Source organism: Patiria miniata, unplaced genomic scaffold (assembly GCF_015706575.1).
Source record: "Patiria miniata isolate m_02_andy unplaced genomic scaffold, ASM1570657v1 HiC_scaffold_26, whole genome shotgun sequence".
NCBI classification, from domain to species: Eukaryota; Metazoa; Echinodermata; class Asteroidea; order Valvatida; family Asterinidae; genus Patiria; species Patiria miniata.
In genome coordinates this window covers 287,464-301,933 of record NW_024037065.1, presented here as the reverse complement: position 1 = coordinate 301,933, position 14,470 = coordinate 287,464, and positions in this window count along the sequence as shown.

Sequence of the window (14,470 nt, the reverse complement as noted above, 5' to 3'; positions counted from 1 at the left end):
GTATGCGTTATGAAGCTAAACATGATTATTTCTGCAAGGTTGCTGATACTGTGCGCAACTTTAAGAACATCTGTAAGACTGTAGCAAAAAGGCACCAAATCACTCAGATGTATCACATGAATACTGAAAAGCCACTCGAGGTATTTGAAGTTGGACCTGGGTCCTCAACTCGAGTTGCAAATTTAGTAATTGGTTGTGTTCAGCAGGTAACTGAAAGACTGCCTAATGCAGATCTCATGACAGAGGTGCATGATGTTAAATGGGTGAACATCTGTGGAAGTGTGTATCACCCCACCCAACTGGTGTGCTATGATATGGATGAGATGCCAATCTTTGGGCAAATTGATCACCTTTTGGCTTTTGAAGGCAAAGTTTATTTCGTGTTGAAAGTGTTTCAAACTTTGTACTTGAGTAATTTCTATCATGCTTATGCAGTTAAACAACGAAACCCTTGTCAATTTGTGATCACAACGCAGAGTGAGCTTGTTGACTTTCAACCAGTTGATTTACATTCAAGTGTTATGGTTAACGATAATGCACAATACGTTTCTCCAAGGCATGTGCTTTTCAAGTAACAAGTTAACAGGATTGCACGTAATTTCAGAGTGATTTGGGAACTATGTGTGTATAGTATTTCAATTAAAGTACAGAATTTGTCACTGCAACCGAGTTTACTTGTACTTACGCTCATGTAGAGCAATAAGCTACTTGACTCAGGATCTATGGTTGTAATATGTCATATGTTCAAAGTTACTCATTCAATGAATTTGAAAATTTCATGTTATAATGACTGAATGTTTACAGTATTACTGATTGTTGGATGTTATATGAAGCCAATGTCAGTGTTTGTGGAATTGATGATTTCACACAAGTGCATGAATGACAATTTCAATAACAACTAGAGCTGTATGTCTGTTTGCAAACAGAACACAGGGCTTTTTCGCATTTTACAAATATTTGTTTCGTTTGTCCTTTTGCAGTCACTTTTCAGAGTACTTCATGCAGTGAAAGGTTGTTCAAAACGCTTAGAATAATTCCTAAAGTATAATTTTATCAAATGATGTCACTTGCCCTGCAATGACGTCATCCTTAAGACCCTTCTCAATGCACATTTTGTCATTGTGATTTTGGTTTGAATCAAGTTTAATGTCAATCCGATGAAAGAAAGTGCAATTTGTGGAAGTAGAATAAAATTATAAATATCTAAAAATTATAAAAACCAAACGATGACGTCATCGTGACGTCACTTTAAACTTTGTATACTAGTACCATTATTTACCTACCCACTAAGTTTCATGACAGCCAGACCTTTCCTTATATGTATTTTGAAAAATCGCATTTTTATGACGTCATAATGATGTCAGATATTGTTTTCAAAATTTTGTGCAAATACCTTTTACCAAATACTTTTTTTTTTTACCTATAACACATCCCGGTCTAGCCACATACCAAGTTTCAACCCAATCAGACTTACAGTTCTGTAGATATAGGACTTCATAATATGCACGTAAATTTTCAAAAATCAATTAAAAAAAATAAGGTGATGACGTCATCATGACGTCATAGTCTAGGCATAATTTTTGTATGAGGGTCTTCCTTGGCTGTAACATTGATGACGATTCCAGAAGCAAGTTAAAGAAATGGTGGCTTGAAAACGTGTACAAAGTCAATGGGCTAACACGTGTACAACGTTAACGGGCTAAAAAAAATCCCATGCAGAGAAATTGCACCTTTAAATTTGTAATTTGCCTTTGAACTGAAACATTTTTATGAAATATTACTTGATATTCTGACCCTTAGGAATATGTTCAATTGAATGACAGCCCGAAAAAAAAACACGATTTCCCTTTCCTTCTCATAGTAATTCTCGGCTGAAGTTCAGAACTACTCAGTAAGATATCAGTGTTGTATAGGAAAAGACTTGTGGAAAATCCCACTGCAGAAAAACTGCACCTTTAAATACGTAACGTAGGGCTTTTCGGCATGATGATTTTTTATTATACGTCCCTGACTATGCGCATGCATGAACATAAAATCTGTCAAAGTTAGCTGAAAATCGGCTAAAACGGTCACTGTGATGTCGACAGGATTTGACCTCGGCAACACGTGCTCTGCAGGCTGACTGACATACGATGTACATGTATGTGCGTAACGTACGTGTATGTACATATAGGCGTTCTGTGCATGTTTTAGAGCAGAGGTATTGTCAACCTGATCAAAGTTTTAAGCGTGCGCAGGGCATGTTCGAGTTCGCTTATTGCCTCGAAGCCTTGAAATGTTTTAGACCTACCCTTAAATCGACAATTAAAGTAAAAACTAACATAAAAACTGCCATGGTTGATTTTTCAGGAATTTTCAAGTGAAAAAGGGTCTTTTTATTATAACTTCCGGTCTGATGACGTCATTCGCCTAAAACTTCGCACACACCTTTAGTGGGTCAAGGCCATCATATACACTAATATTTAGGCGATTCCAACAAACTTCGCCACAGACATCTATTCAAAATACATTTTTGCTAATTTTCAACCTGTCGCCAGAGGGCACTCGAACTCACACCGTTAAAAGCAAGTTCATATCTATTACCATTTTTAAATAAAAGGCCACTTCCGGTTTTGGCCTTTTTCGACCGGAAGCAAGGGTCACGTGATTTCACGCACACTGAATGAAATAAAGACCTTAACCTACTCTAACACTTGCCGGTAACAGAATGCTGCGGACGCGTACGGTTGATTTCTTATGCATTTTTAAATATTAAAAGTGTCACAATTTAATTGCCTATAAATAGACACCGGATGACGTAATCATGACGTCATCATTACACAATATTGTTTGAATTAGGGTCTTTGCTTGGACAAAGATTGGTGCAAATGAATTACTGGCAAAGAGTCAAAAATGCCCTTTGAAAATCGACAATTTTTTCTAAATTTCTGTGTACAAAGTCTATGGGAGAAATTAAATATTCAAAAATCTATAATAAATTAGTCGATGACGTCACCATGACGTCAATCTTCGGGACACATCTTTGCTATTGTGACTATGCTTATGCAAACTTAGAATGATGTATGACAAAGATTAATGCCAAAAGTGGAGGCCAGAAAAAACGTACACAAAGTCTATGGGGTTTAGGCGACAAAAAGAAGAAAGAAGACTAGAGATCTATGTCTGTTTGCAACAGAACATAGGGCTTTTCCGCATTATGTTTTTTTTAATTAAATTCAGGTCATATTTTTCTGTTTTGTGCAAAACTGTGTACATTTACGTTTTGTCTAACAAACCTCATTCAAATGAAAATTTGATTTTGGCATATTGCATTTGTCATATATAAAATATATATAATCACAAGATGACGTCATTATGACGTCAGCTCAATATTTATTTGTAACACATCCCGGCCTGCCCCCATACCAAGTTTCAACCCAATCTAAATTACTGTTGATGAGATATAGGGGCTTAAAATATACAAACGATGACGTCACATGTCTAATGATGACGTCATTGTAACAATACTCGGCAGTGCTCATTATTTTATTGCGGTTTTAGACTGTACCAAGTTTGAAAACAATCGGATTAATGAAAGTGTTAAATTTTGTAAGCAGAATAAAATTGGCAATATTAAAAAAAATCGTAAAAAAATCTACTGATGACGTCATCGTGACGTCATTTAAGATGTTGTGTACTAGTGTTATTATCTACCCACCCACCAAGTTTCATGACAATCGGACATTATCTTATATGTGTTTCAAAAAAGCGCATGTTTGATGACGTCATCATGACGTCACACATTTTTCAAAATTTTGCACATATACCTATTGCCTAACAAACCTAATACAAAAAGAATTTTAAATGTAACATATTGGGTTCGTGATATATGGCTTAAAGGTTCAAAACTTCAGAAATCTATATAAAATCACACGATGACGTCATGATGACGTCACCTCAATATTTATTTGTAACACATCCCGGCCTACCCCCATACCAAGTTTCAACCCAATCGAATGTACTGTTCATGAGATATAGGGGCTTAAAATATACAAGTTAACAATGACGTCACGTGTCTAATGATGACGTCATCGTAACAATACTTGGCAGTGCTCATTATTTTATTGTGGTTTTAGTCTGTACCAAGTTTGGAAAAAATCGGATTAATAAAAGTGTTGAATTTTGTAAGCAGAATAAAATTGGCAATATTAAAAAAATCTTTAAAAATCGACCGATGACGTCATCGTGACGTCATTCAAGATTTTGTGTACTAGTGTTATTATCTACCCACCCACCAAGTTTCAAGACGATCGGACATTCCCTTATATGTTTTTCGAAAAATCGCATTTTTGCTGACGTCATTATGACGTCACACATTTTTCCAAATTTTGTGCATTTATCTAATGCCCAGCGAACCTAATACAAAGAGAATTTTGAATTTATCATATTGCGTTAGTGAGATATGGCTTAAAGGTCCAAAACTTCAAAAATCTATATAAAATCACACGATGACGTCATGATGACGTCACCTCAATTTTCGTCTATAACACATCCCGATCCACCTACATACCAAGTTTCAACTCAATCGGACTGACAGTTCTGTAGATATAGGACTTTGTAATATGCATATTAATGATGACGTCACGTGACCCATGATGACGTCATGATGACGTCGCTCGTCCGCACACATCTATGCTGTATGGACTATGTCTATGCAAACTTTGAACGATATGCAACAAAGTTTAAGGGCAAAAGTGGCGTGTAGAATAAACGTGTACAAAGTCTATGGGGTTTTGGGAAAAAAAGAAGAAGAAGAAGAAGAAGAAAGAAAAACTAGAGGTCTATGTCTGTTTGCAACAGAACATAGGGCTTTTCCGCATTACGATTTTTTTTAATCAATAATATGCCCTGAATATTCATGAACATAAAATCTGTCAAAAGAATTTTGCATTTTGCATGTTGCGTTCGGGAGATATGGCTAAAAGGTCCAAACAAATAAATATTCATATAAAATCTCAGGATGACGTTATCATGACGTCACCTCAGTTTTAATCTATAACACATCCTGGTATAGCCACATACCAAGTTTCAACCCAATTGGACTTACATTTCTGTAGATATAAGACTTCACAATATGTACGTAAATTTTCAAAAATCAATAAAAAAATTAGGTGATGACGTCATCGTGACGTCATAGTCTAGGCAGAATTTTTGTATGAGGGTCTTCCTTGGCTGTAACTTTGATGACGATTCCAGATCGCCAAGTTATAAAAATGGTGGCTTGAAAACGTGTACAAATAAAAGTCAATGGGTTAAAAATCCAACAGCAGAAAAACTGCACCTTTAAATACGTGATTTGCCTTTAAACTGAAACATTTTTATCAAATATTACTTGATATTCTGACTCTTGGGAATATTTTCAATCAAATGACAGGCGTAAAAAAATACGATTTCTTTTTCCTTCTCGTAGTAATTCTCAGCCGAAGTTCAGAACTACTCAGTGAGATATATCAGTGTTGTATAGGAAAAGACTTGTGGAGAAAGCTGTGTACAAAGTCTATGAGAAAAATTAATTATTCATGAATCCATAATAAATCATTTGATGATGACGTCATCATGATGTCATAGTCTTGGTATAATTTTTGTATGAGGGTCTTTCTTGACTGTAACTTTGATGACGATTCCAGATCGCCAAGTTATGAAAATGGTGGCTTGAAAACGTGTACAAAGTCAATAGGTTTAAAATCCCACAGCAGAAAAACTGCACCTTTAAATTAGTGATTTTCCTTTAAGCTGAAACATTTTTATAAAATATTACTTGCTATTCTAACTCTTGGGAATATTTTCAATCAAATGACAGGCGTAAAAAAATACGATTTCTTTTTCCTTCTCATAGTAATTCTCAGCCGAAGTTCAGAACTACTCAGTAAGATATATCAGTGTTGTATAGGGAAAGACTTGTGGAGAAAGCTGGGTACAAAGTCTATGAGAAAAATTAATTATTCATAAATCCATAATAAATCACTTGATGACGTCATCATGACGTCACTCTTCGGGACACATCTTGGCTATAGGGACTATGCTTATGCCAACTTTCAATGATGTCTGACAAAGATTAATGCCAAAAGTGATATAATACGTCCCTGTCTATGCGCATGCATGAACATAAAATCTGTCAAAGTTAGCCGAAAATCGGCTAAAACGGTCACTGTGGACAGGATTTGACCTCAGCAACACGTGCGCTGCAGGCTGACTGACATACGATGTATGTGCCTATGTACAACGTACGTGCATGTACATGTACATGTACATTGTGGACGTCCTGTCCTGTGCATGTTTTGAAGCAGAGGTATTGTCAACGTGAAGTTTTAAGCGTGCGCAGGGTATGTTCGAGTTCGCTTATCGCCTCGAAACTTTGAAATGTTTTAGACCTACCCTTCAATCGACAATTAAAGTAAAAACTAATATAAAAACTGCCATGGTTGATTTTTCAGGAATTTTCAAATGAAAAAGGGTCTTTTTATTATAACTTCCGGTCTGATGACGTCATTTGCCTAAAACATCGCACACGTCTTAAGTGGGTCAAGGTCATTATATACACCAATATTTAGGCGATTCCGACAAACTTCGCCACAGACATCTATTCAAAATACATTTTTGTTAATTTTCAACCTGTCGCTAGAGGGCGCTCGAAGATTGCATGACGTCATCGGTAGATGATTTGAAGAATTCTATCGGCCAAGAGACTAACACTGTTAAAAGCAAGTTCATTTCTATTACCATTTTCAAATAATAAGCCACTTCCGGTTTGGGCCTTTTTCGACCGGAAGCAAGGGTCACGTGATTGCACGCACACTGAATGAAATGAAGACCTTAACCTGCTCTACCACTTGCCGGCAACAGAATGCTGCGGACGAGTACAGTTGATTTCTTATGCATTTTTTAATATTAAAAGTGTCACAATTTAATTGCCTATAAATAAACACAGGATGACGTCATCATGACGTCATCATTCCACAATGTTGTTTAAATTAGGGTCTTTGCTTGGACAAAGATTGGTGTAAATGAATTACTGGCAAAGAGTCAAAAATGCCCTTTGAAAATCGACAATTATTTTTTAATTTCTGTGTACAAAGTCTATGGGAAAAATTAAATATTCAAAAATCTATAATAAATTAGTCGATGACGTCACCATGACGTCAATCTTCGGGACACATCTTTGCTATAGGGGCTATGCTTATGCTAACTTTGAATGATGTATGACAAAGATTAATGCCAAAAGTGGCGTGTAGAATAAACGTGTACAAAGTCTATGGGGTTTTGGGGAAAAAAGAAGAAGAGGAAGAAGAAGAAGAAGAAGAAGAAGAAGAAGAAGAAGAAGAAGAAAGAAAAAAAATCAGAACAAAAAGAAAGACTTTTCCGCAACAATGCGGAAAAGCCAAAAATCAGGACAAAAAGAAAGGCTTTTCCGCATTTTTGCGGAAAAGCCAATGATGAAAAAAAAAAAAAAAAAAATGAGAACAAAAAGAAAGGCTTTTTCGCAAATTTTGCGAAAAAGCCAATTATTCGGTTTAGAAAATACTTTGTTTGCATTGTAATTGTTTTTTTTTTATTTCGAAGTACGTGTACAGCTGGACCCATTTTCAAAGCATGACAAATGATGGCGTTGAAACATCGGCCATGCCCGGGGGGGGGGGGGGGGGTGGGGGGGGGAGAACATGAATACCGAATTTACACCAACATTTGGTGTTAGTGGTGGGTATAACACCATGGGAGAATCAATTGACACCAACATTTGGTGTAGCTTTTAACACCTTATGTGGTGTTAGTGGTGGGTATCACACCGTGCAATAATTAATTGACACCGACATCAAGTGTTAACTTTTAACACCTTTTGTGGTGTTAGTAGTGGGTATAACACCATGGGAGAATCAATTGACACCAACATTTGGTGTTAGCTTTTAACACCTTATGTGGTGTTAGTGGTGGGTGATTCTAAAGTTGGTGTTGGTTAACACCGAAATCCTTGCCCAAAATAAACACCGAAGAAGTATTAAATTTTACACCCATGGTGTAAATTTTAACACCACAGTTTTTGCAGTGCAGAGCCTATGATGAACGATATTGTATCACCAACACCAACACCAATACCAACACCTACACCAACACAACTGTTTTAACCCAAGAGCCTACGAAACTACAGACTCACCAAGACGAAAAATTATCGTTGACGGTAGGAATATTAGCTATCGTTGGTATGGGTATTTTGGCTTACGAGGCAACGCGATAAGTCACACTCTTATCCCCCCCCCCCCCATCCCAGGTCGGTTGTGTACACTTCCGGTTGTGTACACTTGTGTGGGTCTTCCTTGACGGCAAATTTCGTTGAAGTGACACGTCTTAAACATGCGGGAAGGAAAATTTAGATTTCTAGGTGACTACTTAACATATATAAAATTATGGGGGATCGATTTCGCCAGGTTCAAAATGACACAACAGCGTTGCGTGTTTACAACGCCACGTTCCCGGTTCAAATTTTTATCCGAAGGAGGAAGCTGAAATTTCGCTTAAATATTTATTGTGTCCAGAATTGTACCTGCGCTTGATTTAGGAACCGCAAAATCGCGGGCAGCGTGTTTGCCGAAAGTATACCGCAATTCCCCAGCAAATGGCACGCGCGTGGACGTCTTCACACGAAGAGTTCGTACTGAAAATGTGTTCAACAAAAGCGTAGAACTTGCGGTTTGTTTTACGTTAACACGCCGCCCATGGACATATTTAATTGCCTCTTCTAAACCCAGCACAGGCACAATTCTAAACATAAGGAATATGTAAACTCCATCATTGTCCATCAGGTAAATATATGAGAAAAACAATGGTTTCGAATTTTTTTTCGCTATGGAAGCAGACGTTCATATCCTGGACTCTGTTGCGTGCACAACGGAGTCCACCCAACCTGGGAGACTAGGATAGGGAAAGAATTCGTCCAGATAAACAAAACCAGCACTGCCTAGTCATGCTAGTGTAACAGTGAGATCTTAACTGTTCGGCCTAAGTAGCCTACATGTATATAACATAACCGTGTACTTACATTGTACTTCGTTTGCAGCATATATTCAACCCGAGTCCAGTCCTTCTGATTTGAAAATCACAGGCGTGTAAAAAAAGGCACACCTGGATTTGTCTAGGTGAGTGCTTTTTTTTCTTTGTGTTCGGTTTTCTAGGTGTGTGATCTGTGGTCCAGGGAAATTCAGGCGTGCAATTATTTACACTTCTCATGAAGCTTTTAGGTGTACGATGGTGTGGGGGCCTGGCCTAGTAGTACAATGCCTATTACAGTCGTTTTCTTAGTTCCATATTATTCTTAGTTCCGGATCGCTTAAAGTAAAAACCTAGGCCTACAGGTACCTCCAATAATTTTGTTTCTGACGCAGTGCATTTTGAAAAGGAACATATTGTAAGCTTGTTGATACGCAAAGATCTTTTTAACATAATTATAGAAGAGAATTTTTGGACAGATTTCTGACTCGCACTTTGACATGTTTTGCCGTTTTGTAGAAATTCGTGGGAGCTGCGAATCAACAATACATTTTCTCCATAGTTGGCCTACATGTACATCACTCGTACTGTGTGTTTTCAGAACTTTTGCTCATACATCACAGTCATATAAACTCTTCTATCGAACGTTCCTTGAATCAAAATAAATTTTAGAGTTGCTAATATTTGAAAATTCGTCAAAGAATGACCGTATGTTTTTGCCTAGTTGCGGATCGCGCATGCACTTTTTACCAAACTACACGCGCAATTTTGTGTGAGGTATTTTGTGCTGGGCCAAGGATTTTCGGTCCAGACGTGAGTTCGTGCCGTTGGCGCTAGCGCTGCAGACAAAAGTTTCAAAATCAGTTACTTTTTTTTTCTCTTTTTAAAATTATAAGATTTGAGGCTTTGCATGGTGGGGTGTCGGTATCGTTTCGGTTTGCGGTAACACCATGTGGTAATAACTACTGCTTAGAAGATATTAGTTCTGAGAAGAACCTGTCCTGCTTATTATCAACTTTGCTAAGTAGTTTTTTGTTCTGTTTAGAACAGTCCTGCTGTAAGTTCTAAAAGAACTTGTCTTTGGACTGTTCTAAACAGAACAAAAAACTACTTAGCAAAGTTGATAATAAGCAGGACAAGTTCTTCTCAGAACTTATATCTTCTAAGCAGTAGTTATTACCACATGGTGTTACCGCAAACCGAAACGATATCTTTTTAAAATTTCTGGAATTCTGGTGAATGAACTATTTTTGGAAAATTAATTAATACTTTCTAAGAAAATGTGCTTGATTTGAGGTGGTTCTGGCTGAAAATGGCAAGTGAAAATCACAAGTGGTCAAATATGTCCAAAACAAAGCTCAGTTTTGTGTCCAAGTTGTTGCGGGTGGTATTAATAATACAGTACATGTAACAATTAGCTCTTCGCACGCTTCCACCTTAAGCATGCAAGGCTTCGATCGGGCAGCTTTACACAATAAATATAGCCTGTTCAGAAATGTCCGTGTCAGGGTTCAGTGATTCCCGTGTATACATGGAATTCATTAACCAGGCCATTTTTCTTGTCTAAAGTTGCCTGATCGAGGCTTTGCATGCTTATGGTGGAGCGTGCAAAGAACGAATGAAGGCGTGGAAACTAACAAAAGTAAAAAATGCTCTGTTGTCATCCAATCCTTATTTTCGTAAATGTTAAATGTCGTGGTTTTATTTCACTTTCAGAGTATCAGACCTGTCAGCGGTAAGGTAAGCTCCTCATATAATTATTTTCCTTTTTCCGTTTTCAAATCACTGGGTTTGAACAAACCAAGCTACATTATGTACTTTAAAGGTTTATTTTTGGTGAACAGACAAATTTTAAATTTAAGCGGCATCCGACTAGCTGTTTTTTTGCTACAGCTTGTTTTTTCCCCTACTATTTTGCCCAAAATGATTGTGGGCACCAATATTCAAAGGACCCTGCCTGAGTGTTGGCCAAATGTACTGATTTTGTTTTTAAAAAAATATAAATATAAATAATTATGGTAATATTTGTACAATATGTCTGAGCAATCTGACTGATATTGACCTTTTAACCTTTACTTTAAACTGGAATTTGACCTTGTGATTCGTGTAACGTTGACTTGGTCCTGGGCAAAATTCATACCCAAACATGTTTTTAAACAATATGTGACCAACTCTGGCAAAAAAGTAGGCAAGAAAGTGGAAGGAAAGTATTGTCAGGGAAGAAGTATTGTATGCTTTGCCATGGTCCTACATGTATGTCTAAATAATGCGTAAACTAACATTTCTGTCTGTCTGAAAGAATATGTCAGGCACTATCGTTTTCAAGCGCATGTTGGCAATGTGACATTTCCATGTGGGGTAGCAAAGTGTACCCGCACATTCCAAACCTACAATGCATTCAGTATTCATGTGACTAGGGAACATAGAAAACAACGTTTGGATGCACGAAAAGCACGCTTGAAAACAGGGGCCTGTTCATGTAATTCTGGTCCTTGTAAACTAAATTTAAGTTGTCAGCTTCAGTCTTGCCTCCAAACATTCCTAGACCAAGCATCACTTTTGCTTCATCTGTCCTCTGTGGCAAAACATACAATGTTAAATCATCATTCACTTCTCATCTATCAAGATGCCACCAATCATGCATATGTTACTTTGCTGGTATTGCAAATACTGGAACATCTGATCTGGAACATTCAAAAATTGTACAGGCTAAACCTCTCCTGAGAGTTACGATGGGGAGGAGATAATACATACTGGTACATGTACTGGAGATGAATTTGACGCCCCTGATAATGATGATGATGCAGGAGAGGAGGATAACATTGAACAGCTTTATCTGCACAATTTTGCATTATTGTATTTGCGCCTTCAAACAAAATACCATGTCCCCGCTTCTACTATGCAAATTGTAATTGATGAACTCAATAGCATAAACAACATTCAAGGTCTTCATCGTAGACAGTTCCTGAAAAGCAAGTAAGCCAGTGTAGGCTTAGACAGTGACCTAATTTCACAGATACTGTCAGATGTAGAAAGCCAGGACTTATTTTCAGTCGCACACCAAAAGACAACAGGTCCTCTTCGTTCTGATTTTTCACGTAGGAATTCTACAAAAGCAACATGTCATTCATAGAGCCAGTACGGCTTGGTATTGATGAAAACAGTAAGGGACCGTGACCATGAAGGGCCACCTGGTAAGTTCGTCCCCTCCCAAGAAGTCATTTCGCGCCGTCCTAGCTACCGGCCCAGGACCGATCCGGTTGCTAATCAGGAACTACTCTACACTCGGGTCTATAGTTTGCAAGTATTGACTCATGTAATATATCCCAGAAGAAACCCGCTTGTGGTTTTCATCTCTCAGTGCGAAACAATAGAACACTTTAGTCGCCACAGATCAAAAAGGCTCGGTCCGGGAAATCCAACTGACCAAGTTTGGCTTGCATCGGAAAAAGACTGCGAGAGAAGAAGAATTTTCTAAAGTATTTTGTCAAGTATTTTGTAAAACTATTCAATAAAGTGTCCGCTAAATGACCTTTTACCCCGGTTCAAGTGCGCCACAAATCAAGATTGGGTCAGTTGTGCAAATGGCCAAGTATGGTGGCAATCGGCAGAAGCGGTTGGCAGTAGCAATTATTTTTTATAGTCGATGGTGAAAGAGAAGAAGGTACAGCAGGACAACATAAAGAGGTTAGAGGGGTACGGGTCCAAAATGGTCCCAGTCAGGCTCTATACGTACTCTTTTTTGTCCTCATCACTTTTCAATAGGAATGTAACAAAAGATTTGAAAAGGATAGATTTTATTTGGCATGTACGATCAAGTGTATTCACTATACCTTCGCTTCGCAGCCCAATTTTCTTTATATTTCGCACACTAGCACTGTTAATGTATTCACAAGTTTGCATTTGTGTATAGCGCCCTCTCTCAGATGACTTTGGAGAACACAACTGAGCCACGAACAAACACACGTTAGCACATGTAAAATCCCTTCATGTCAGACATCTTTGGACGATATTTTCTGAGAATCGCTTGAGGTTTTGTCTCTTTTGAGACCCAACAAACTCAAATAAGAGGGAAAGGATGCAAGGAGGTAATTTAGAGACTTGTAATTCTTGAGAAAGAAGTGTAAACCATATATTTGATTCATTTTATAGATAATTCTGCGATCAGTTTTGACATTCTGTAGCTCAAAATTGAGTGTGATTTTCGTATATGTTTAACCATTGAATTTAGGAATTTGGATTAAGTGATGATTTATGTACGATGCTTTTATAATTCATGTAATACTCTGTGAACTTAAGGACATTTACTTTGTTTATATATTCACAGTTTTCACGAAGCCACTGCGGATTATTTCACAAGCCACTGCGAACCATTTCATGGAAGACTTGCGAGTTGCGAATCATTTTCATGGAATAAATGCGAGATGTTATAATCAACGGCTTCTGTAGAGACCCTTGTTTACTCCTTAGTTACCGACCTGTGACCTAGATGTGACCTGTGACCTAGATGTGACCTGTGACCCCCTGCGAAACCCCTAGTAGTAGCACTACGAACACCTAAAAGACTGCACCTCGAAATTGATTTAGTGCTGCCGCTACAGTGAAAACTCCTGCGTAACTTAAGCAGTCTTTGCTACAAGAACCTCCCCCTGCGTGATCAGTGATTGTGCGACACATCCTCACATCTGGAGACGAGGCTGTACCTGCGTTGAGTACTGATGAGATGGCTTCACAGTTGTAGCTGCGACACGAGTGCCCGTTCCGGTACCATCAACCATTGACCCTGCGACCCTGCGACCTGTCGTCCGTTGCGACCGTGACAGTTCTTCGGACATCATGGACTTCAGGAACTTGGGATCCAGCTGTTCTACCGGACATCATGGACATGGGATTTCTTGATCATCAAGACTTCATCGTGGATCTTTGAACTGGACAGTAAAACTGAGTTTACGCCTATTTGTGCATTTTGATTTGCATAATTGTAATTTGCATTTGTGATTTGATGCAAATTGTCATTCAACGAAATTGTCATTTGATTTGAGCCTTGTTGATAATAATTCAGAATTTGTTCCAGAATATAAATATACTGTATGCGATACATGTACACTGAATTATAGTGGTATTGAGATCAATCACATTGTTTGCCATTTTCCGTTCACGTGCGAAGTGTATTTTACTACATGTATTACATGTACATGTGTAGTGCTAGTTACATGTACATGTACATGTAGGTGTGTACCATTGACCATACATGGTGTATATGCAATTGTTTTACATGTAAGTTGGATTTGGTGATACAAGTAGATTGCACAAATTTATTTGTGTTTATAATTGTACCTTTTGTTGATTTTACACACGTTGAATTTGAGCAAAGAGTTACATACTAGATAGTATTAACTATTTGATGATTAAGTTTTGAAACTTGATATACATGTAAGTCTACATCAGTACA